Source organism: Mustelus asterias, chromosome 2, assembly GCF_964213995.1.
Source record: "Mustelus asterias chromosome 2, sMusAst1.hap1.1, whole genome shotgun sequence".
In the NCBI taxonomy this organism is placed as follows: Eukaryota; Metazoa; Chordata; class Chondrichthyes; order Carcharhiniformes; family Triakidae; genus Mustelus; species Mustelus asterias.
Window position 1 is genome coordinate 106,024,049 of NC_135802.1, and position 26,081 is coordinate 106,050,129.

The 26,081-nt window shown below is 42.7% G+C and overlaps 1 protein-coding gene across 2 annotated transcripts in view; it reads right to left on the bottom strand.

Annotated features, from left to right (window-relative positions):
• The window catches only part of creb5b (cAMP responsive element binding protein 5b), a 353,679-nt gene extending 343,390 nt beyond the window's left edge, over positions 1–10,289 (bottom strand). For both annotated transcript variants that reach the window (XM_078239765.1, XM_078239767.1), the window contains exon 1: positions 10,218–10,289. The gene's annotated coding sequence lies outside the window, so the exon portion shown is untranslated. The remainder of the gene's footprint in view (positions 1–10,217) is intronic.
• Between the last annotated feature and the right edge of the window lie 15,792 nt (positions 10,290–26,081).

A 26,081-nucleotide genomic window follows, 5' to 3' on the forward strand; every position in this document is an offset into this window, starting at 1 on the left:
GTTAAGTTTGAAACAAAAATCTCAAATTTACTTTAATGCAGGGAGAACAGACTTAGGATAAATAGCAGACTTATAATTGTGAAGCTATTGTGTAAATGTGTACACTGTTGAAAGTGGGGAGGGTGGCGATATCAGTGATTACTGCAAGGAATACCTGAAAATATAGAACTTTTACTTAGTATTATATATTTGGGGAAAAATAATTGTCGCTAAAGTGCATGTTGATGCGTGCACACATTATGGGTGGAATTTTCCCAAAACATTACTGTCATCACCAGAATGCCCGACCGCAATCACCCCACACTTCAGTCATTTTTTGGGAGAGTGGTGAGTTGCACGTCTGTTCTAGGAGGGGTTGGGGACTAAACACGCCGGTGAGCCTGGCTGCAAAGCAACCGGGTGCCATTTTGAATGGGCGCCCCAATTTCAGAGTGCACTGGGAGACCCCCTCCCTCCCCCATGGTCATTGAGAACCCACACCCCTCTCATAGGTGGCATGTTTCCCCACACCCAACCCGACACAGATTGCCGGCATTGGGACTTGAGGCCCTCCCAATGGATCCCCTTCATGGCCTCAAGCATGCCCCCTTTCATGACCCCCTACGTGTCTCCCTTCATGACCTTTGACATGTCCCACTTCATGCCACACCCCTTCACAAATCCCTTTCATGATCCACAGGCCCCACCCCTACTCAGGCCCCACCCTTTTGGCACTGCCATTCCAGTGTGCCAAGAGGGCACTGCTGCATGGGCACAGCCCAGCCATGTCCCTGACCACCCAGGGGCCTTAATTGCCTTCGAGCACCCTAGCATGGCCATCATGCCTGGTCTCCAACAGTGGAGACCAGGCATGATGGCCATGCTAAGGTGCTCGAAGTCTCCAACAGTGGAGACCAGGCATGATGGCCATGCTAGGGTGCTCCAACAGTGGAGACCAGTAGTGATTCTCACCAGGTTCTTACCGCACCCAAGGATTGGAAAATCCTGGTTGAGGTCAACAGACCTTTGCATAGTCTGCCTCCTGCCCGTTATGATTCCCATGGTGGGTGGGATGGGAAAATTCCCCCAAGTCTCCCAAAGTCCCAGAAATATGTTGTTGGTATCAGTTTATAAACAGTTTGTTTATTTCTAGGATGAAAGGGAGGTGGGATCAAAGATAGCTAATTAGCATCGCTACCTGGATGCAAGTTTAACGTATCTCACATTGCTGAGGGGGAGATGGCAGTAGAAGCCATTTTCAAGATCAGGCTACAGGCTTCACTGTGAGTATCCAAAGATGTGGAGATGCCGGCGTTGGACTGGGGTAAACACAGTAAGAAGTTTAACAACACCAGGTTAAAGTCCAACAGGTTTATTTGGTAGCAAAAGCCACACAAGCTTTCGGAGCTGCAAGCCCCTTCTTCAGGTGAGTGGGAATTCTGTTCACAAACAGCTCTGTTTGTGAACAGAATTCCCACTCACCTGAAGAAGGGGCTTGCAGCTCCGAAAGCTTGTGTGGCTTTTGCTACCAAATAAACCTGTTGGACTTTAACCTGGTGTTGTTAAACTTCTTACAGTATCCAAAGAAACAGGTCTTTGTGGTCAACAAAGAGACTTAGCAAGCTGGATGCTGGAAGAACGCATTCTTCGGTCTTCTACAGATTTCAGAAGATTCATTCTAACATCACTGAGGAAGAAAAATCATCAGAACAGGTTTTACTGCTGTTGATGGATTTAAAAAACTCTCTGAAAACTGAGGAAAGCACTTGGAGTAACTCAAAGTTACTACTCAGTGAAATGGAGGTAAAGGAACCCATCGGAAGCTGGGAGTAACTTTGGACTGTTTGCTGTAAGGACTGTAATTTTGTGGAGAATATGATGTATGGTAAGTGTAAAAATGGAATCCTTCTTTCTGTAGTTTAAGTTTATGTTACTTATAAAAGAAAATAGTGTTTAGTCAATATTCCCCTTCGTCATTTGTTCCATTAAGTTTTAAAATGTGAAATCTTGTTGTGTCATTCTTTCAGCTATCAACTGGAAGTTCGAATCACTTTTTAAAAGTTATAAATCTCCATGGGGATCAGAACACTATAAAAAAGGAACTATAGCACAGGGAGAACAGTGAAGGCATGTTACAAGAATCTATGTATGATACATTTAAACAAGAATGAAAGCTGGAAATGGTTAGAACAGTGATTGTGAATTGGACAATTTTACACTAATGCTTCAATTTTACTAAGGCTGACCAGACCTTTTAATGAGATTTATTAAAGGAATCTCTTGGCAATCTGTGTCATCAAAACTGTCATGAGCTTAGCTAAAGAGGTTCTGCAAGACACTGCTGTTTGGTTGAATACCTCCGGGCACTCTAATGGAGTGGATCAACTGTTGCAATTGAGTCGATGACCAGATGTATTGATTAGAAAAGTGAGAAATCCTATGTTCCAGAGGCCGAGTTGGAAAGGTGAGATCACACATGGTGCCACATTTGAGGTGTGATAAGAATACTTGTAATAGCATGAGATAGTTTTGTTGTATCTGCTACTCCACATGCCCTCCCCCCCGCCGGGCATGTTTTTGGCAGTTTGGACACATAAAACATGAAGAGTGGCAAGCCCACCACTTTGCCGCTCGCCCCGAGTTGTCCCACATAACATGCTGGGTGGACAGATGTCAAACTCAGCAACCCATTCACTATGTTTAAATAAATAATTAGCTTGTTAACAAGCGAGTTGACCTGAATCATATGCTGCCCATGTCATAAAATAGGTGGTGAGGACAAGTGGACAGGAGCAGGCAGGCCTTTCGTAAAGCATTTTTGGAAGGTGGGAAGGAAGGGGGAGCAGAGCAGATAATTTGGGGGTGGCGTGGGAAAGATCATTTGGCGGTGTTGCCCTTTGTGCATCAGAGAACCCCCTTCCAAAGATGATACCTTCTCCTTTGTTCTTCCCCACCTGCGCTCCCCACTTCTCCAGCAGCCCGATCCTTCCCAGTCCAAGACCCCAACTTACTTGGCTCCGGATGCCTTGGCTGCTTTCTTTTTGCACCTGCTTGCAGTGCCAGCAATGCCCACTATTCAGTTCTGGACTTTTGGGATTGCTACAGCTGTGGCTAATCAGACGTACTGGCATCTCCTTAGGGTGGGACTTCCTCCCGGCCTCTGAGACCTTGTTGAGGGCAAGCAGTGTCCACACATGCGCACCTCACCCCCCACAAAATGCAGCCCCGTGTGCATGAATCACAAAAGGCTAGTGTTCAATTACAGCAAATATTAGGACAGCCAATTGAATTTTATCATTTATTGCAAGGGAAATTGAATAACAAGTAGGGAGGTTATGCTTCAGTTGTACAGAGCATTAGTGAGACTACATGTGGAGTACTGTGTACAATATTGGTTACCTTATTTAAGGAAAGAGGTAAATGCATTAGAAGCAGTTCAAGAAGAGCAAGGTGCAATTTGATTTAAACACAAAATCCCGAGGGTCTTGACAAGGTAGATGTGGAAAGGATGTTTCCTCTGGTGGGAGAATCTAGGACAAGGGATTACAGTTTAAAAATAACGGGTCACCGATTTAAAACGGAGATGAGGCATTTTATTTCCTCTTAAAGGGTTGTGGGTCTTTGGAACTCTCCCTGAAAAGGCGGTGGAAATGGAGTCTGAATATTTTTCAGGCAGCAGTGGATAGATTCTTGGTAAGCATGGGGTTGATAGTTTATAAGGGGTAGGCGGGATGCAGATCTGTGACAGATGCTAAGCTAACTGGCCTGTAGTTCCCTGCTTTTTGTCTCCCTTCCTTGAAGCTACGTTTACTATCTTCCAAGCCACTGGGACCTTTCCCGAAGGTAGTTTTGGAAAAATAAAACCAATGCATCAATTATCAGATCGCCAGCTGTCTTTGGACAATTATATGGTTTTTCTTTAAGTTTAATATTCTTTTTAACTGTTCCACTTACCCACAGATATTGGATCTGTCCCTCGGATTTTTTTATTACTCATTGGAACGTATGTATTCTGAAATATCCCCTTAAGTCTTTGTTACTGCATCTCTATTTTGGTGTACTGTTCCCCCATGGAGATTGTAACAACAGTAGGACGAGATCAGCCTCTCCAGCTAAGTAGGCATGAATGGAAGTGGCCAACAATGTTAGCAGCAGACATGTGGTCCTTCCAACATGGAGACAGCACCCCAAGAGATTTAAGGACATGAAGAGGGCAGGGAAATGAGTGATACAACATTCAGGTGTCAGAAAACCACACTATCTGACTTTTCCAGCATTCTCCTGCACAACACCCCACAGGCCAACCATCGTAGCTCCACTCATCCTTCTTTCAAGGTACTTCCTCACATCCCTATTTGAACGGCTATCTTCATGTCATCTCACAGCCATGCCTAATTTTCCATAAATGTTATCCTTTCTTTCCACACAATCCACTTGTCACACTTGCAACGCTCTCGTTTCAAGAGTAGAGAGCACAGACTCCTGCCTACAAGGCACAAGTCAGGAATATGAAGGAATACTCTCCACTTGCCTGGATGAGTGCAGCTCTGACAACACTCAAAAAGCATTCTGGACAAAGCAGCCCACTTGACTGGCATCCCATCCACTACCCTTTAACATTCACTCCCTCCATCACGGATAAACAATGATAGAAGTGTTTAACTATCTACAAGTTCCACTGCAATAACTCACTAAGGCTCCTTCGGCAGCACCTTCCAAACCTACAACGTCGACCATCTAGAACGATAAAGTTAGTAGCTGCATGGGAACACCACCACCTGCAAGTTCCCCTCCAAGTCACACACCATCCTGACTTGGAACTATATCGCTGTTCCTTCAATGTTGCTGGGTCAAAATCCTGGAACTCATTTCCTAACAGCACTGTGCATGTCCCTGCACCACATGGACAGCAGTGGTTCAAGAAGGCAGACCACCAACACCTTCTCAAGGGAAATTAGGGATGAGCAATAAATACTGGCCGAGCCAGTGACACCCACATCCCAGGATCAAATAAAAGAACATTTCAATAAGAGGCAGGGAACTTGGGGATAGGAAGGGAAGAGGCGGAGGGTAGGGCTCTGAGCACAAGTGAGCACACTCTCAGCCGGCACGCTCTTGGTCAGCAGGCTCTCAGATATGCCTATGTGCACATTGTAATGGCACACAAAATAGCTGCACAGGCAGTTCCCTTCTCGCCTGCAAATAAACCCAGGTTAAAGTGAGGGATCATCTTGGGATCCTGACTCCACTTTTCAGGATTTACCCCCCAAACCACACCTGCCTTCTTGTGGCAGTTAAAATTCTGTCCATTGTCAGAAGTGAAAATTGTTCTCATTTCCCCTGCATTAATGTCACAACTTTAAAAAGCCCAGATTATATGAACTAAAGTGAGTATAAAAAGTGTTAACATGATGTATGTTTTAAATACACCAAACAAAAAACTAGAAAATGACTTTCCCACTTTTGCTGTTGTGCATGCCAATTATCAACCATTAAATTTATTTGCCATCCACACAACACTCTCCTTGAATTACAGTGATTCTTAGTGGGAGAAACAATACAGGTGTATGTCATTCCAGGAATGATAACAAAAGGAAAACTTTGGTTCTTGGGCAAAGAAATCAATTCAATGAGTGTCATCATTGCAGGAGAAACGTAATTGACTGTTCTACAACCTCAAGTAGACATTAGAAGACAATGATGATATATAATATATCTAAAATTGTATTGCTAAGTAACTGTTTGTCCGTTTTGAGATGGCATTTAGTCCAAGCCAAACTGTCAGCTCTGATTGTTCATGAGCACCATTCTCGGATTGGCTTTTGCTAAAAAAAATACATAGCCAAGACAAAATAATGCTGAGGTGCAGGCTCCATCAGACTCCTATTTGTTCATGAGATTGACACTTTAGCCCTCCCCATCACCCACCATTGTACTTGATACCTTCTTCTTCACAGCAACTCCAAGCTCTTCTCCACACTGTACCTCAAGTTTTAATATGGGGATTGCTGTTCTCTCAGCCTTGATGCCTGGACTGCCTCTCTCTGTCTGTGCTCCTCTCCTACCCAAACCCAGTTGAACTTGCATGAGTATTCCAGCTGTGCTCTTGGATCGGGTAGGCCTAAACTGGGTGCTGTAGCTTTACTGCAACCAAGTCAGGTCCAAGACTTCAGGACTCATTGTCTTACCAAGAATAGACAACAGTCCTTGTGTAACCAAGTTGGTAACAGAATGAGATCATTATTTTCAAAATAAGGATAAGGGGAAGAAAATAAGTTCTGTTGAGGTGAAAAGGGTGAGAGGCCCTATAAGGGGAAAGATCCTGTTTTTGTTATGGTATAGGAGAGAAGTAAACAGAGTCTGCTGAGAAAAGAGGTGGAAGAGACAGAGACAGACCAAAGTATTGCGAACTGAACAGGGTACAGGGAGACTTCATTGAGGGGCGAAAAGAGATCTGTTGCACTGATAGGGAAACAAGGAGAGAGAGGTGCTCTTAGTGTTGAGAATGCAAGTGCTAACAGTAATTTGCCAGCTTTAAATCTGCAATTTAGCAATAAAGTTATGCTTTGCAAACAAAAACAAAGGAGATGAATATGAAAGGCCTTACCTCATCCCAAATAAAATTTGTAAATATACTCCCCTCTACCCTGAGCATCTTATGCACACGATATTATCCCGCATTTATGATAAAAGTAAAATACTGCAAAAGCTGGAAAATCTCAGCATATCTGGCAGCATCTGTGGAGAGAGAATAGAGCCAATGTTTCGAGTCAGGATGACTTCTTCATCATCCTGACCAGAAATATTGGCTCTATTCTCTCTCCACAGATGCTGTCAGATATGCTGAGACTTTCCAACATTTTCTGTTTTTATCCCACATTTATGGTTCAGAAAAGCTAACTCATTAATCGCTACGTGACATGAGATCCCTTCACTGAAGTATTCAACCTTGTCAGCAATAATATTGGGGGAAATAAATTACTAAAATTGTAGATTTTAGTTAACAATTCTGTTTTCTCACTACCTAAATTAGTCAGTAGCTATATGGAATGCAGATTCAGCCATACATTAAGCAATTTGGTGGTGCAAATGTGTATGATACTTTACCTACCAGAAATTACAAAGTATTTGAGTCCGTTTTTTCTGTCATTACTTTTTAGAAGTTTAATTGCACCCATTTTTCATGTTATATAAACATCTTTCCTTTCATATTTTGTTATTTTGTGTAATCAGCATTAAGTAATATGCAACAAGCTCCCAGTCTTTAGGTTCTCAACACATATTGACAGTATGATAGTTATATTTATTTATAGTACCTCCCACATTCTCAGGACAAGTGCTTCACAGCCAATGAATTAATTTTGATGTGTTATGCAGGCAAATTGCAATGATTTACACACAAAACCCACAAACAGCAATGGTGAGATGTATAAGCAATTAACCGGTTAATGGACAAGACATCAAGTCGGGCTGAGATTTTATAGCATCCAGTTGAATTGTACATCACCGCTGCATCTGCGCTTACTAAACCTCACTTTGAAAGGCTGCGTTAAAGTACAACAGATTCTGAATCCCGGAATACAGGTATATATGTCAAGTCTCTTCTTATGCATTGGAGGGCAAGAAGTTTCCTCTATTTATATTTCATTGTATTGGACTTGAATTTCAAGGTTAACGCTCGTATGGAAATCAGTCGAGTGCCGCTAAACCTTGAATATTTACGTGAACCTATATTACAAACTATTATTACACAACCGAAGGATGAATCATAATGCATATAACCAACATGTTTCCTTGAATTGTGCCTAAAAACGTTAGAGGGGTGTGACCTTACTGCTATTTAGTTTCCCAACTTGTCTAGTATTAGTTACTGCTCAGTGGAAGATCCACAGTACTTTTCGATCCAGTGAGCTCAACAATTTGTTCCTCCTGGGGTCTGTACGGCAGAACACCAGCTTGACTACAGTAGTGGCCTGTGTGTGTATAGTAAATACAGCGCCATCCAGTTCTCTCGATCACGCTGACTTCATCAACAGTTCAGTAAGTGCAGACACTGTACACTTCCAATTAGGTATTTATCCATCTGTCTGGAACCCTTAGCGTGCCACATTGATTGTGTGAAACGTTTTGCAGTTAATATGAGTGCAATTTGTTGATGAGTACACTCCGCTTCAGAGAAGTCTGCATGGCGTTCCTGCAGGCGCGTCAAATGCAACGTCCTGAATTAGATCGGCGTCTCTTGAGTGGCCCGTGCAACCTCAAAATCTTTTAAATTAATTAAAGTTGTCATTTTCCTGAGCGGTTGGCCCTGAGGGATTGTGAAGTGAACTCTTCCTGGTCTGTGTGCCGTCCTCTGGGTGCCAGGCTGAAGGGGGAAGTATTTGGCGCCTCACTCAGACTTTGTGCAACAGTGCGCGCGCGGACCCTAGCGATGTTTCTCAGAGATACTTTTAATGCGATCAATCCTCACACAGTCAGTAATGCCGCTTGAAACTTTTCATCTGCCACTTTCACGGGGCAGAGAATAAATATAGCCGCCGGTGTGTGGTTAGGTGGGCTTTTTGGGGGGTGGGGTGGGTGTGGAACAGTCGAACTTTTCCGCCACTTTCTCCACAGGATTGAGTCTCAGATGGCCCCCCCACCTCCTCTCGTGCGAAACTCTTCCAAATGCGTGGGGTGGGGGGGGGGGGAGAAGAGGCAGCTTGGCCAGGTGACCAACCTGAACTCAGTAATATGCCCGCAGTCTTGAGGAATTCCTCGGTAATCTGGCATTCAGAAACTGTGCTGCGAATCACCAACACTGCAAGTGCAATAGCAGTCCCTGCCTCAAGTTCCAGCGTTTGAAGTTGGTTTCTCTGGTACAGTGAGGGCTCTGCTGTTAAAGTGTGATTTTGTACAGGTTGGCAGGAGCCCCCAAATTCCACCACTGGAAACACAACCGACTTGCTTAAAATGGGGACTTTTTCACATTACCTCAATATAAAGTAAAGCAAAATTATTTTAAAAGCTTTTTTATCCATTCACGCATGCCTCGCATAAATTCATACTTCCCCATTTCTTTGCCTCTGAAAGTTGCTTTTAAAAAATTATCGCTGGTGGCGACGGGTGCTGGCAAACTCCAGATAAATGACTCTGAATGAACCACTTCATCAATAATAGAGAATAAGTTTCAAGTCTGAATGTATCGCTTTACAAACAAGTACAATAGCTATTGAAGGATATCGGAGAAAAACAATTATGTATACATTGAAAGTGAGAATAACTTGGAGAAATCCACTCGCTGAGCTTGTTACATTTTATCTTTAGATTTTTAATGGATGGGTTTTAAAAGGAGAGCGCTTTGTCAGCAGATCTGCCCCCCTGAACCCTCAATATCCCAGGCTGTTAATCAAACATACTTAATAGGCTGCAGAATGACGTAATGGCCAACTATAACCCGGTTCTCATATAAATTAACAAAATGCATTTAGTGTTAACAATTTGAAATGAACAAAACTAAATATATATTGATCTATGGACCGCAGCAACAAAGGACAAAGTCAATCAGAATTTAAAAAATATTCTAATATCACCGCAGAAATACTAAATTCAGCAACTTAAGATGTCTAGGGCAGTATTTTGCGAATCTGAACACGTGTAAAAACTCCATGTAGCTTTAACAAATTTACACTTTGTTGCATTGAAAACTCACTTAACATCCAAGCAAAAGTACTCTCAAGGCTATCCGTATAACAGGTCCATTATTTGGGTGACTTGACAGCAAAAAAACTAGCACTTAACTGTCGCAAACTGAAGATCCGCGGGTAATGTGAAACTAAAGTTTTAATTTTCATCATTTTCACACCAGTTAGCTCTTTTTCACACCAGTTCTGAAAATTCCCATTCGCCGTCCCTGTTCTGTGAAGGAGACGATATCACAAGCCAGGATGCCAGACAAAAACAGCGCAAGAATACTAATGACTTTCCTTACAACATTTCTCAGAAGAACTTTCATCTAAAGACTTTCTTTTCCATGAAAAGGGTCGTGTTACCTGACAGTTGCTCACAGTTTTTAACTTATGAAGAGTAAGCACCAACAGTTTAGAAATCGTAACACACCCCCAGTGCCCGTACCAATACAGATATGTTTACTATTTAACATCAGCAAAAAAAAAGAGAAAAATGCAAACAGATGCAAATTAACAGTGTTTCACAGAAACAACTCAGTTGGGAAAGTGCACAAAAGGAGGTCAAAATACCTGAGAGGTTGTCGTCCTGGTGCCCTTTTGTAATTTTCCAATAACTTACCGAAACTCTTAATAGAAGAAGCGGGTCTGTGAGGAACCACGTTGGACTGAGAGAAGATTACAATACATTCTATTTAGAGAAGCATTACATCACCCTCCGGTGACGTCACGTGGGATTCCTGAACTTCTAAATCATTGCAGTCCGAGGGCTGGAGCGTGAGCGTCAGCACGCAGAGCGCGCGGGCGGCACGCACGGCGGGCGCGCGTCATCACGCACAGAGCGAGCGCGAGCGCGGACGGGTAACGTGCTCGGCCTGCGGCGGTGGCGGCACGTAAAACGGGAACGACGCTCACGCGTAACAAAAGGGGTGAGACGATGGGTCGGGCGATGTTCCTGTCGCGGGGCGGGGCCCTTGGAGGGACCGGTTGATTATGTATATCTTCGAATGAGCTTTAATCTTCCGCCACAACTTAAAAAAAGTTTTATTCGTTTTATGTAGGGATACGAAAATGGGCTCAGAGACAGAAAGCAGAGAGTAGTGCTGTCCTGAAGTTCTTCTTTCAGATTGGAGGGAAGTAAGTACTTACACAGCGGTATCTGACACCAGCCAGGAATTGGTATTCGGGCTACTGCTCTTTTTGTTATAGAATCATAGAATAGAATCCAGGAGGAGGCCATTCGGCCCATCGAGCCTGCACTGACCACAATCCCACCCAGGCCCTATCCCCAAGCCCCATGTGTTTACCCTGCTAATCTCCCTGACACTAAGGGGCAGTTTAGCATGGCCAATCCACCTAACCCGCACATCTTTGGAGTGTGGGAGGAAATCGGAGGACCCGGAGGAAACCCACGCAGACACGGGGAGAACGTGCAAACTCCACACAGACAGTTATCCAACTCCGGAATTGAACCCAGGTCCCTGGCACTGTGAGGCAGCAGTGCTAACAGTTGTGCCACCCTATATCAAGGACCTTAATTTTGCAATAGAGGGCATAATTTTAAAGTTTGCAGATACACAACTAAGAAATAAAATAAACAGGGAATAGTGATATACTTCAGGAGGGTATATATAGACTTTTGAAATGGATGGACCTGTGGATGATGCAATTGAATGTAGATAAGTGTTAAGTGATTCATTTTTACAGTAAGAATTAAGATGGGTAATGTAACCTAAACGGTACAATTGTATTAGGTGTGGAGATCTGGTAATGACTATGCAAATCTACAAAAATGATAGGTTGAGTTAAGAAGGCATATTTATAAAAAACAAATGGGATCCTTGGCTTTACAACTGGACTTATAAAGAACAATAGCAAAGCAGTTATCTTAAAAAATTTGGTTAGGTCCAAGCTGGAGTATTGTGTCCAATTTGGACACCACTTTAGGAAGGATGTTAAGCCTTAGAAAGATACAGAGAGTTACTACAATGGTACAAAGGATGTGGAACTCAATTCCATGGAGAAACAAAATATCTCACCGGGTTGTTCTTATGGCAGAGAGGTTAAAGGGAGATTTAATAGTATTGGTCAAAATCTTGAAGAGCTTGACAGAGCAAATATGAAAAAACTGTTTCCTGTGACAGATGGGCCTTTGACCAGAGGGCACAGATTTAAGATACTTGTTAAAAGAACCAGAACCAAATGAGAGGAAATTCTTTTATGCAGCTAATTGTTAAGATGTGGAATGCGCAGGCTTAAAGGGTGGTGGAACCCAATTCAATAAGAACTTTCAAAAGAGAATTGAAAAATAACTCGACGAGAAACAAATTGCAGTCTTATGGGGAAAATGGAAGGGGAACGCGACGAATTGGATTGCTTTTTCAAAGAGTCGGCAGAAGCATGTGGCCCAAATGGCCTCCTATGAAGTACGGTTACATGATTCTATGAAAATATACTTTCTTCTGTGAGTTGAATTGGATTGGTTCAAAAGGCCTCAGCTATCCTAACATCTCTAAATAATCACAAATTTTATCTGCTGGCCATACAAGAAGCAGCTGTTACTTTGAGGGCAAGTTTAATCCTATCAGCCTAATAAAAATGGGTGTGTGAGCAGTTACAATTACTCTGAAGTTGCTGAGCTGACGGAAAGTTACCAGAATCCCACTTTTCGTAATATTAAACTGTTCTATAGAGCAGGTAGCTAGAACACATACCCAAACTAAGCAGGAACCTTTATAACATATACTGTACAATCACAATGATGTCATTGGATCCTGACTGGAATTTTAACCAGTGCTCTGAGTGAGAGGAAGTCATTGAAAGCAGGAAGATGATACAGAACCTGAAATGATTCAAACAGATTAGTTTATCTTTACTTACTTTAAGGAAAGCTTAGACCCTGAATTCTTCTACATTTTCCAAATGTGAGATAATAAAAAATTGTCCCAGCGGTTGATGTCACGTGACATGTGCTTTTGTGTGGCCTTCAGATGGCAAAAATTCCCACTGTTGTCCACTTGCTTCCACTTGTTCCAGGTGTGAAGTCTGCCAGTGGGAGTTAAATGAGGTCTGGGAGATAAAATAGCCTGGATCTTATTTCTAGAGCAGTGAATGAGTTTCCAAATTTACCTCACCAGCCCATGTGTTCCAATGCCACTCAAAGTTAAAATCTGGTTTCTTGCCACTCTCTTGTGACTGTATACCACTGTCTCTACTGTTGCCTCTGGTAGGTCTATCCTGTTGCTGGGACAGGACTTACTCATAAATTGTGATAGAGGAGTCTGGGACATTGATTGTAAGTATGATTTGGTGAATATGACTTTGTCTTGACTATACTGTGGGACAGTTGTCCCAATCTTGGCATAAGTCCTCAGATGTTAGTGGGGTGGACTTCCCAGAGTTGACTGGTATGGAAGTGCTTTTGTCATTTTTGATACCTAGGTTGATTGTGGGTGATCTGTTCAGTTGTATTTTTTATTTGACTTTTCTGTAGCTGTCAGTGGCTTGCTAGACCATTTTCAGAGGATAGTTAACAGTTAACCACGGTTAATCACATGTAGGACCGATTGGCTAACGATTGTTTTTTTAAATAAAAATCCAATAGTCTTGTGATTATTATTAATGAGACTAGTATTTTATTCCAGATTTTTAAATTGATTTTGTTTAAATTCCCCCGCTGCTATGCTGGGATTTGAATTCATGTCACTGGAGCATTAATCCAGGCCTATGAATTGCCAGTTAATAACAATACCATTATGTCACCATGACCCCTCACACCCCCACCATGCGCTGATGTTAAAAGCAGCATCTCATTATAAATTCTTGCCACCCGAAAATGTATTTATTAGTGTCACAAGTAGGCTTACATTAACACTGCAGTAGAAGTTACTGTGAAAATCCCCTAGTCGCCACACTCCGGTGCCTGTTTGGGTATACAGAGGGAGAATTTAGCATGGCCAATGCACCTAACCAGCACGTCTTTCGGACTGTGGGAGGAAATTGGAGCGCTCGGAGGAAACCCATGCAGACACGGGGAGAACATGCAGACTTCGCACAGACAGTGACCCAACCTGGGAATTGAACCCAGGTCCCTGGTGCTGTGGGATAGCAGTGCTAACCACTGTGCCATCTAAAGCTAAGTAGCTGCAAGGTAGGAAAGCCAGTAGCCTCTGACTTTTGATTAAAATTATGAGTTAATGTGGAGTTGGTGCAGAGTTGATATTCAGGAGAGAAATCTCTGGGGATTGGAAGGATTGTTAGCAGATCACAGACCAGGAGGATTAGGATTTGGGGTTAAAAGGGGTCAGTTCACAGATTGTAGGTGAGGAGGATTTGGGGTCAGCAGTTTGTGACAGCCAACAGAGGCAACATTCAGCACAAGATTTAATTACAGGATGATGGGGAACTCTCCTGTTCCTTCTGGCTCACAGGATGTGCTCTGAAAAAACTCGTCTGCAGTCAGCTGCTCCTGTCTCCACTTAGCTGCCGAGCCCTGGGAAATCCAGCCAGCAATTGTTATTTTATTTCATGCTCCTAACTGCACTACAGAAGCCTGATTTGGGATCCCACCTCTCCAAAGACATGACACAGGCACGGCATGCAACCCACCCCTGTATATATAGCGACAGATGAAATTTTCCATGGGGGGGGGGGGGAATTTTTATGTTTTTATTTTTTAACTCCCCTCACACCTCCTCCCAACCCTTTACCACATGTTTTAAGGGTTAGTATTGATCACTAAAAGTTTGCCTTTTGCTGATTTTGCACTGACGGCTCTATAGTTACTTGACAAGGATAACATTGCTGTTGTTCACTGAACTGGAGGCTGAATGTCCTACCTGGTCCATGACCCTACCACTGAACATCAAACCATTAGTATGTTGGCCTTCATAGCAAGAGGATTTGAGTTTAGGAATAGGGATGTTTTACTGCAGTTATACAGGAACTGGAGAGGCCGCACCTGGAGTACTGTGTGCAGTTTTGGTGTCCTTATCTGAGGAAGGATGTCCTTGCTCTAGAGGGAGTACCAGGCTGATTCCTGGGATGGCAGGTCTGCCATCTGAGGAGAGATTAAGTCAGTTAGGATTCTATTCATTGGAGTTTAGAAAAGTGAAAGGGGATCTCGTAGAAACTTATAAAATTCAACAGGATTAGACAGGGTAGATTCAAAAAGAATGTCCCCAATGGGGGCATAGTTTGAGGATAAGAGGTAAACCTTTTAGAACTGAGGTGAGGAGAAATTTCTTCACTAAAAAAGTGGTGAATCTGCGAAATACCACAGAAAGTATTCGAGACCAAAACGTTGTGTGATTTCAAGAAGAAATTAGATATTGCTCTTGTGGCTAAAGGGATCAAGGGATGTTGCCAGGATGTTGCCTGGTATGGAGGGGCTTAGTTATGAGGAGAGACTGGGTAAACTGGGGTTGTTCTCACTGGAAAGACAGAGGATATGAGGAGGCCTAATTGAGGTGTATAAAATTCTGAAAGGCATAGATAGGGTGAACGGTGGGAAGCTTTTTCCCAGGTCGGTGGTGACGTTCACGAGGGGTCATAGGTTCAAGGTGGGGGGGGGGGGGGAGGTTTAACATGGATATTAGAAGGACATATTTTACACAGAGGGTGGTGGGGGCCTGGAATGCGCTGCCAGGCAAGGTGGTGGAGGCGGGCACACTGGGAACATTTAAGACTTATCTAGATAGCCACATGAACGGAGTGGGAATGGAGGGATACAAAAGAATGGTCTAGTTTGGACCAGGGTGTGGCGCGGGCTTGGAGGGCCGAAGGGCCTGTTCCTGTGCTGTATTGTTCTTTGGATCAATGGGGGGGAAGGCAGGATCGGAATATTGAATTTGATGATCAGCCATGATCAATATTAATGGAGCGGCAGGCTCAAAGGGCCGAATGGCCTCTTCTTGCTTCTATTTTCTATGTTTTCTAGGCTTACACTGACCTCATTGCCTTTAGAGAACTTACTTCTCTAAAGAGAAGCCAAGACTTCCAACCTCACAATGCCCAAATTCTACATAGCTCTCTTCTACCTCCTTCCCAAGATCCACAAGTAGGTCTTCCCTGGTGGACGCATTGTTTCAGTCTGTTTTAACCCCATAGAAGTTATTTCTTTCTATCTCAACTATATTTTTTCTTCCCTGTCAGTTGTCTTCCCACCTACATTCCTAACTCTTCCGACATGCTCTGTCATTTTAATAGTTTATGGTCTCCTGGTTCTAAGCAAGTCCTTTTCATCACGGACATCTAACCCCTTTACACCTCCATCCTCAACCAGGATGGTCTGATGGCTCTAGGCTTCTTGCTTGAATGGAGGCCAAACAAGTCTCCACTAACTACCACCACCTCTGCCTGGTTGAATATGTTCTCACATCTCTCACACTTCTCCTTTAATTCTACTCATTTCTTCCAAATAAAAGCTGTTGCTATGGGAATCCATATGGGCCCTAGCCATGCCTGCCATTTTGTGGGATATGTGGAACATTCTTTGATCAGGTCATACTCAAACCTCTCCCTCACTTTTCTGACGCAATAATTCCGTGTTCAGCCTGAACTGAAAATCTTTGTCAGTTTTGCTTGAAATTCTCACCCTTCCCTCACTTTCACATGGTCCATCTCTGAATCTTCCTTTCCTCAACTTCTCTGTCTCCATTCCTGGTGATAGACTATCGGCCAATATCCACAAAGTCCACACACCCACTTCCACCTCGTAAGAACATTAGAAATTGGACAAGAGCTTGACAGCCTCATTAAGCCTGATCTGCCAATTAATACCATCATGACTGATCTTCAGCTTCAATTCCACTTTCTCGCCACATACACCATGGTCCCCTGAGAGATCAAAAATTTAACTGTCCCAGCCTTGAATATAGGATGGAGCATTCATAACTCTCTGGACTAGAAAATTCACAATCATCTTCAATGAATAAATTTCTCCTCAGTTCAGTTCTTTATGATCAGCCCCTTTTCCTGAGATAGTGCTTCCATGTTCTGGGTTTCCTATCTTGGTTTGTACCTTGTATCGCTGCTTTGGAATCTTTTGTGATTCAGGGAAATCCCATTTTGTTCTTCTAAACCTATGAGAGTATATGCCCAATCTACTCAATCTTTTATCATAGGGAAACCCTCTAATCCCAGGAACTAATCTAGTGAACCTTCACTGTATGGCCTCCAAGGCGAGTATATCCTTTATTAGTGTGGCAATCGACCACTAACAGTGCATGGTATTCCAGATGTGGCCACACCAAAGCCCTTTACCAGGGGCCAGTGATCTTGGCAACAAGAAAAGCCATTTGAAAAAAAAGTCCAGAATGCAATATCTTAAGACTATAACGCTGATACTGAAATGCCAGTAATAATGAAAAACAGGACAGGGATACATTTCAACAACATTTTCAAGCTTTTTACAAAAGAGTTCTTCATTGAATAATACTTTCTCACAAGTAGAATGTTAATAAAAGTTTCAAAAAGAAACATTACCGTCAAAATGGGCTGAATCGATCAAGGTTGGGAACCACACATGAATCCTTAATCATTTACACATGGCCCCGGAGCCACAGGTTATGGACTTGTGCCCTAAAAAATTGTCGCAAGTCTTCCATGTTCTTGAATTCAAGTGCCCTTGCAGTAATCCTGCAGTAATGGTCAACATGCCATTTGCCTCCCTGATTTCTTGCTGTCCCTGCATGCTAACTTTCTGTGTTCATTGTATGCCTATACATAAGTCTTTGAACCTCACCATTTAAAAGTTTCACGCCTTTTAAAAAAAAGTTCTGCTTTTCTATTATTACCTACATGAACAACCTCACATTTCCCCACATTATACCTCATCTGCTAACCTGTTGCCCACTCATTTTACCTATATTTATCTTTTTGCAGCCTCTTTGTGTTCAACTGTTAGCTTACATTCTCATCTCCCCTTGTATTGCTTACAAAACGTAGATACATCATTCCCTGCCTTTTCATCATTAAATCTAGAGCTTTTGCTCTTGCACTGTTCATTGCAGAACTCCACTAGTTACAGTCTGCCAACTTGAAAATGCCTTATTTAACCTTGTGTTGTGCTTCCTGTGTGCAAACCAGTTCTACATTCATGCCAATATAATACACCCAACTCAAAGAACTCTTATGTGTTAACCTTTTATGTGGCACCTCATCAAATACCATTTTGGATATCCAAGTACCTATTGGCTCCTCTACATATTTTTTAATTTATTAATTGACAGGATGTGGGCATCACTGACTAGGTCATCATTTGTAGCTCACCCCTAATTGTCCTTGACAAGGTGGTGGTGAACCACCACCTTGAACTGCTGCAGTCCATGTGGTGTAGGTATACCCACTGTGCTGTTAGGACGGGAACTCCAGGAATTTGCCCAGCAGCAGTGAAGAACCAGCAGTATAATTCCAAGTCAGGATGGTGTGTGGCCAGGAGGGTGTTCCCTTGCATCTGCTACCCTTTTCCTTCTAAGAGATAGAGGTCGCAGGTTTGGAAAGTGCTATGGAAAGAGACTTGGTGAGTTGCTACAGTGCATCTTTTAGATGTTATACACTGCTACCACTGTGTGCCGGTGGTAGATGGAGTAAATGTTTTACGTGGTGGGTGGAGTGCCAATCAAATGGCTGGATGGTATTGAGCTTGCTAAATGTTGTTGGAGCAGCACTCATCCAGGCAAGTGGAGAGTATTCCTGACCTCTGCCTTTTACATGGTGGTCATGATGTGGAGATGCCGGCGTTGGACTGGGGTAAGCACAGTAAGAAGTCTCACAACACCAGGTTAAAGTCCAACAGGTTTATTTGGTAGCAAATACCATGTATTTGCTACCAAATAAACCTGTTGGACTTTAACCTGGTGTTGTGAGACTTCTTATTTTACATGGTGAACAGGCTTTGGGGAGTCAGAATCAGGAAGTGAGTTACTTGCTGCAAAATTCACAACCTCTGACCTGCTCTTCTAGCTGCATTATTTATACTAGTCCAGTTCAGTTGCTGGTCAAGAGTAACTCCTAGGATGTTGATCGTGGACAATTCAGTGATGGTAATGCCATTGAATGTCGAGAGGAGATGGTAAGATTCTCTCTTATTGGACGTAAATATTACTTGTCATTTATCAGCCCAAGGCTAAAAGTTGTCCAAGTCTTGCTGCATACAAACACAGACTGCTTCAGTCTCTGAGGGGTTGTGAATAGTGCTGAACATTGTGCAATCATCAGCGAATATCCCCACTTCTGACCTTATGATAGAGAGGAGGTCATTGATGAAGCAGCTGGAGATGTTGGCCCTAAGACACTATCCTGAGGAACCCCTGAAATGTTGCATCCATCTTGCTTTGTGTTCGGTATGACTAACTAGTGGAGAGGTTTCCCCCTGGTTACCATTGACTTTACTTATACTAGGGCTCTTTGACACCACACTTGGTCAAATGGTGCCTTAATGTCAAGGACAGTCACTCTCACCTCTTGGGTTCAGCTCTTTTGTCCATGTTTGAACTAAGGCTGTAAAGAGATTAGGTGCTGAGTGGCCCTGGCAAAAGCCAAACTGAGCGTCAGTGGGAGGTTATTACTAAATGCTGCTGGATAGCACTGTCTATCCATCACATTGCTGATGATCAACAGTAGACTGAAGAGGTAGAAATTGGCCAGGTTGGATTTGTCCTGCCTTTTTGGGCCAGTATTGTAGCTATTGGAACAGCATCCAGGCCCCCAAAAACTCCTTCCAGGTGAGACAACAATTAGCTTGTACTTTTAATTTAGAATGCTTTATTAGCTGCTCATGATATGGTCTCCTCTACATTGAGGAGAAGACAAAATGCAGATTAGGTGACCACATAAAGCAACACCATTGTTGAGTCTGTAAGTGTGACCCAAACCTTAATTCTCTGCCCACCCAAACTCTGACCTCTCTGTTTTCAGCTTCCAACACTACTCCAAGAAAGCTCAATGTGAATTTGAGGAATAGTACCTTAGGTGTCCGGATCACCAACAACCTGTCCTAGTTCCCCCATGCCAACACTATAGTTAAGAAAGCCCACCAACACCTCTACTTTCTCAGAAGACTAAGGAAATTTGGCATGTCCGCTAAGACTCTCACCAACTTTTGCAGATGCACCATAGAAAGCATTCTTTCTGGTTGCATCAATGTTTGGTATGGCTCCTGCTCTGCCCAAGACTGCAAGAAACGACAAAGGGTCCTGAGTGAAGCCCTGTCCATCACGCAAATCAGCCTCCCATCCATTGACTCTGTCTACACGTCCCGCTGCCTTGGAAAAGCAGCCAGCATAATCAAGGACCCCTCGCACCCTGGACATTCTCTCTTCCACCTTCTTCTGTTAGGAAAAAAATAGAAAAGTCTGAGGTCACGTACCAACCAACTTAAGAAAAGCTTCTTCCCTGCTGCTATCAGACTTTTGAATGGACCTACCTCACACTAAGTTAATCTTTCTCTAAGCCTTAGCTAAACCTGTAACACTACATTCTGCACTCTCTCCTTTCCTTCTCTATGAACGGTATACCTTGTCTGTATAGCATGCAAGAAACAATACTTTTCATAGTATACTAATAAATGTGACAATAATAAATCAAATCAAATCGAATCTTTCAATTAGGCACTTTACAGCCTTCCAGACTCAACATTGCAGATCATCTCTTCCTTTCCCTCTGTTTTTGGATGGCAGCTGTTGATAATAATTCAGCAGTTCCCATTTTCCTCCTCTGGACCCATCTTTCGTTTATTTACCTGTCTTATTACCTTTTGTCTTTCACCATTATGCTTTTTGTCATTTAACCTCTTTTGCTCCCTGCCTTAGACCCTATCATGGATCTTCCCTTTTGTTCTTCCCACCCCTCTCTGCCTCTCCTCTCCTTACCTCCAAACTTGCCTAAAACCTGTTACATCTCATAACTTTTTGTGACTCTGATGGAAGGTCAACAAGCTGAAAGGTAAGCTCTGCTCCTCTCTCCAAGGTACTACTAGGTCTGCCGAGTATTTCCTGTCTTTTCTATTTTTACCCCTATAGTTACCAGGTTTAATTCTTCTCATCTGTCTTGAATAAAGATGTTATATTGACCATGTTACCTTTTGTGATGCAATTCACACTTCTTAAGAGTTGAAAAACAGTGGTCAAAATCTTTGCTATATCCTCTAACCTTCTTCAACAACCTAGGACATATGCTATAATGGTCAAGCGACTTAATTACTTTGAACACCATTTCTTCTCAAAACTAATCCCTTTCCTAATTATTCACTATTCCCACATTTTCCTCCTGTACTTGATTCCTGTCATTATATTTATAAACCAATGCAAAATATTTAATTTGTCAATGACAGCTTCATGCTCCACGAATAGATGCCCCCTATTTCCTCTGGTATTTTCTGGCAGCTTTTTCATATTCCAAATTAAGCATTTGAATCTCCATTTTACATCTTTTTATAATGCTCATTGATTTCTTTAGTATTGTTCACCCTAGTTTTATCATATGCCTCTGTATTACATTTTAGTTTAAAACTAAAGAGCTGAACCCAAGAGGTAAGAATGACTGTCCTTGACATCAAGGCACCATTTGACCAAGTGTGGTGTCAAAGAGCCCTAGTAAAAGTAAAGTCAATGGTAACCAGGGGGAAACCTCTCCACTAGTTAAGAGTCATACCGAACACAAAGCAAGATGGATGTGGTTGTTGGAGGTCAACTTTCCCATTTCGGGGCAACACTTCAGGGGTTCCTCAGGATAGTGTCCTAGGGCCAACATCTTCAGCTGCTTCATCAATGACCTCTCTATCATAAGGTCAGAAGTGGGGATATTCGCTGATGATTGCACAATGTTCAGCACTATTCACAACCCCTCAGAGACTGAAGCAGTCTGTGTTTGTATGCAGCAAGACTTGGGACAACTTTTAGGCTTGGGCTGATAAATGACAAGTAATATTTACGTCCAACAAGAGAGAATCTTACCATCTCCTCTCGAGCTTTCACCCCCTTTTTTAATCGTTATTTATAATACCTTTCTAAAGCTCCTATTTCCTCTGGTATTTTCTGGCAGCTTTTTCATATTCCAAATTAAGCATTTGAATCTCCATTTTACATCTTTTTATAATGCTCATTGATTTCTTTAGTATTGTTCACCCTGGTTTTAACATATGCCTCTGTGTTACATTTTAGTTTAAAACTTTAATCTCTTATCCACAGAATTGTACTTCTTTGTGCATATGTGTCACTGAGTATTCACTCCTTACAATATTACAACTGCCAGAACCCCTCTGCTTGCACAACAAGAATACACAAAACAGGTAATTTCCTTTCTTTGAGCTCTCAGGAGGAGAACCTGTTGGGAACAAAAAGTAAAAATAAATCCCAACAATATACAAAGACAATTTGGAGAAAGGCTCAGAAATCACAAGTCCTTAACTGATTGAAGAGGTTACTCTGGATTTACATTGTATTAATATTATTTCTAAGTATAAATAATATATTACATTTTGCTTTACAAGTATGTGGAGGTTGTAAAGCAAAGTTGAAATCTTCAAGTTCAGAGCTAGTACACACATACTCCATGTTCCAATCATTGCTACATAGCCTGTTTATCACAACATAATCATAAAATACAATTTGGCCCATGTACATTTTGCTTGAAGGTATCTCATGTAGTCAGCATTTTAACATTTTCTTCCTTTTCTGCCATTATAAACGGGGAAGTGCAGCCTTCCAGCATTGCCAGCAGCCTTGAGCAAGGCAGAACCAGATAGGTCCTTGAAGCTCTCTTAATGTTTACAAAAAACAGGATAACTACACAAATCCTAGTGAGCGCAGTTAATGAGAATGAGAAGGCAGAATGGGTGAGAAAGTGTAGAAATGAGGCTGACAGAGGAGGAGCAGGAACCTGTTGGCTGGAAGACCACTTAGTTATCAATGACCTTTTGTACTCTCAAATGCAGCAGTTAATTTGAATTTGGCAGTCAAGTCATACTCCTCTTGCCCTTCAGAGAGGAGATGAAAGTGTTAGCTCATATCTTTCAGAACTGCTAGCCTGAAATGAAACAGCAGCAGAAGTGTTGAGAATGTTTATTCATTCTTGGAATATGGGCAACACTGAAATGACTGGCATTTATTGTTCTTCCCATTTTACTTGTGAAGTTGGTGGCGTACCATGTTTTTAAACTTCCATAACAGACCATACCAGTCTCCAAATGCCTTTTCACTGTTGGCCAGCTGATTAGGATTGCACACACCTGTTTCCATTCTTGCCCATCTAATCATAGCCAAAGTATGTCTTGCAATGTCTTCTCTTGCCACTCCCACACCATTACCTATGGTGTCCCCAAGATTTTATCATTGGCCCCCTCATATTTCTCATCTATAGTTTGCCACTTAGCAATTTAATCTAATAACACACCATTGTTTTTCACATGTATGCTGACGACACTCAGCTGATAACACTCCACCATTACTTTACTCGACTCCTCCACTTGACATCCAGTACTGGATGGGCAGAAATTTCCTCCCATTAAATATTAGGAAGACAAACTATTGTCTTTGGTCCTCACTCCAAACTCCATTCCTGAGCTACTGATTCCATCCACCTAAGCACCATAGGTAAAATGAGATCCATGGGACCACCAAGAACATCACAGAGGAAACCTTTGGCATTTTGAATCAAAGTTTCAAATGCTTTGATTACTCTGGGGGATCCTGAAAATATGGCCAAAATAAATTGGGCTGCATCATTGCAGTTTACGGTAACACTGGAGATGGAAAAGGAACAGAAATGAGAAGTGGCATCATCAGACAAGGAAGAACTGAACGAAGGCAAGAGAGGACCATAAGGTGAGCCAGCAGAACGTAACTACTGTACACTAAACAGATCAACGTGCAGTACTTTTCACTGACTTCCTCATCCCTTGCCTTGTTAATGATGCCAAGCATGGAGGTGCAGCAAACAGTGAGGATGATAAAAATCAACTGCATAATGATAGATAGGAATGGGAAGGCAAGTGGCAGATGGAATTTAATACAGGGAAGTTTGAGGTATTGCAATTTGGCAGAAGGGATAGAAAAAGACAATGTAGATACATTAGTCCAGTTGTAAAGAGTTTACAGGAACAATGGGATCTGGGGCTTCAATCTTCGAAGGTGATAGGACGTATTGGGAGAATAATTAACAATTAACTTGCGGGGCTACAGGAATAGAATGGAAGTGATTAGATTATTCTACAGTGGGACAACATGGACTTAATGGGCCAAATGGCCTCCTGTGCCATAATGACTATGGTCTGAATTTTTGCGCTGGAGGCAGGAAATGAGCCAGGTTTGTTTTGGTGTCAGGAGACCACCTCAGGTGGTAAATTAATTAAGGTCCCATTGGGCAAGTCCTTAATTAACATGGAGATAGATTCTCTGTCTACTTAGAGCCAGTGGGGATGGGAATAGAAGCTGGTCAGATGAAATGGGGATTGATTTATGCTTTCCACAGTGACCAGCACCAAGGCTGCAGGGGCTGGCCTAAGGTAAAGTTTTGTTAATTGTCCCAAAGACTTGCAGAGCACCAGAGGAAAGCGAGATGTCCCAGGAGAGCTAGTAGCTTGGAACCCAGGGCAGAGCTGTCCCTTTCTTCATTGATCAGAATTTGGATCCAATGCAGGAGGGTGTAAAGGAGAGAAAGAAGGCCCTCTTCCAAGAGTATGTGCAGCAGGAGTATCTCTCCATAAAGTATCATTTCCTCCTCCTCCCTCACTTTATGCTCCTTCCCCAAATGAGCTGCTTCCTTGCAGGGTCTCAGCATCCTCAAGGTCCACACCTCTCTGGAAGGCCATATAATGAAGAGCGAAGCAGACCACCACAACATCTAAGATCCTTGTGGGAGAGTATTACAGGGCACTATCTGACTGCTCCAGTCGCCGGAATCGCATTTTCAAAAGACCGATAGCCTGCTAATCGTTGTCCTAGTGAGCAGATAACATTGGTTGTATCATCTGTTTTGGACTGCCATAGAGGAGTCAGTAGCTACATCTTCACGGGATATGCCTTGTCCTCTAGGATCTATCCATGCAAATTTCAGCTTGGCGTGAAGACCTGAAGAAGCTTAGTCTGGAGGTTGATGAATGAGTCATGACAGTTGCATGGAAAATTAACTTGCACATAGAGGAAGCTCTTGTGGTTGCAGATCAGTTGAATTTTGAGGCAGTAGAAATCCTTCCTGTTCAATGAATCTCATGGCGATCATGTGCTAAATTGATGGCCATAAAGGTGCAATTAATGATGTGCTAATCTAGCAGACTCCACGCAGAGATAAATTAATGAAACAATTTCTTAAAACACAAAACTCTCACATTTTGAGGCAAAACATGAGATAAATTTTTGATATCATACAAACCTCATGGTGTTTTTTTTATGATTACAACAGTTAAGTCCACATTTGACTGATGTAAATCATAAGAAAATAATGCTGGGAAAACAAATAAAAAAACAGGAATGAGTCATGGTTGTTGAAAATTGGTTGGATGCCAACTCACAAAGTTGTAGACAGGATAGATGTGCGCCTTGATTTTCGTGGAGTCAGGGAGACTCCTCAGACCTTATGGACCCAATTCTGGGATTCCCAAACCAATCCCTGGGATTTCCGATTTTCAGGAGTGCTTTGTATGGGTCTGGGGTTGATTCGGTTCGCAACCCCAGACCCTGCATTCCTGACCTGGCTGGTTTTAATGTGGGGATAAACATGACCTAGTCCTCCAGAGTTTTCATGGAGTCAGGCCAGCTTTTCAGAGTCGTGGTTCACGGCACTTCAGATGTTGTGAACTATAGTCTGCACGAGGAAATCTTTTGCAAGTCCTCCTCATGCCCCGATGCAAACGTATGCCTACTCCACCCACCCCCCCCCCCCAATGCCAAACTATTGCACATCCATGCCCATTCACCCATTATAGAATCATAGAAACCCTACAGTGCAGAAGGAGGCCATTCGGCCCATCGAGTCTGCACCAACAACAATCCCACCTGGACCCTATCCCTGTAACCCCACATATTTACCTCGCTAATCCCGTTAATCTATGCATCCTGGGAGACTAAAGAACAATTTAGCATGGCCAATACACCGAACCTGCACATCTTTGGACTGTGGGAGAAAACCGGAGCACCTGGAGGAAATCCACGCAGTCACAGGGAGAACGTGCAAACTCCACACAGACAGTGTCCCAAGCCGGGAATCGAACTCCAGTCCCTGGAGCTGTGAGGCAGCAGTGCTAACCACTGCCACCATGCTGCCCTTTTAAAAATTTTTTCCCAGAGATGCAGATACTTGTTTGCATTATGCTTCCCTTGGATTCAGGGTTCTGGTCCATAAAAGTTTATATTTCCAAAATCTATGAATATTCACAAAATATATACACAGCAACCAAATACACCAAACACTCTGAAGGTTAAGACAGCCTCACAGATGAGA